Source organism: Frankliniella occidentalis, unplaced genomic scaffold, assembly GCF_000697945.3.
Source record: "Frankliniella occidentalis isolate FOCC.00 unplaced genomic scaffold, Focc_3.1 Scaffold128, whole genome shotgun sequence".
Classification (NCBI taxonomy): Eukaryota; Metazoa; Arthropoda; class Insecta; order Thysanoptera; family Thripidae; genus Frankliniella; species Frankliniella occidentalis.
In genome coordinates this window covers 77,440-78,303 of record NW_026267255.1, presented here as the reverse complement: position 1 = coordinate 78,303, position 864 = coordinate 77,440, and positions in this window count along the sequence as shown.

The following is an 864-nucleotide window of genomic DNA, read 5'->3' as shown; positions in this document are numbered from 1 at the left end:
CAGTCTTTTGTCATGTCCAAGGAGCAAATTTCTAGGGCCGCAGGTCCCCCACCGGACGCGTTAGTTTACTCAATTAATGCTAAGTGATTTACGGGTCACATTATTTATTTGATTATGCACTTTGGTAAATCGAGAGACTGAAATGGTCGGGCCGAAGGCCCGACCATCGCCGCCGGCAGGCCAAGCAGGCCCGGCCCCTGCCGAACGGAGTTGCCGGCGCAGCGAAGTGGAGATGGCAACTCCGTTTGGCGGAAGGGCGGGCCTGCTTGTTATGATACAAAGCTTCGCTAAAAATTTCAGGTACCTAGCTCAAACCGTTCTCGAGTTATCGTGATTACAGACAAACACACACACACACACACACACACACACAGACACGAAACTTTTTGATCATCACTGGAGTAATAGGCTTCGCTAATCGCTCAGCCAATTAGAAAAGGTTCAGAGGAACTTTTTACACGTCTCGGATTGATATTTTCATAATATGACGATGATGTTTTATAGTATAGAGGCATTCCGATAGACCCTTTCAGAATTAGCGAAGTGAAGAAAAAGGTGAAGAACAACAGGCAGGAACCAGTTGCTTTTATTAACCCTAACGTTTATGAAAACTTGCATAAAATATAAACAATATCAAAATGATACGACCTACAGTTCATTCAAGTGTTTTGGGTACATTTGGGTGATTAAAAGCTACTATTTCCGGTCTATTGTTCTTCACCTTTTACTTCACTTCGCTAATTCTGAAAGGGTCTATTCCCAAGTAAAGCCTCTTGAAGTAGTGTGAGGTTATGATCATAGTATGAGTTGATCCTACAAAAATTTGTGTTGGCAATTTATGTGTATTTATATTGGTGTGGTCTT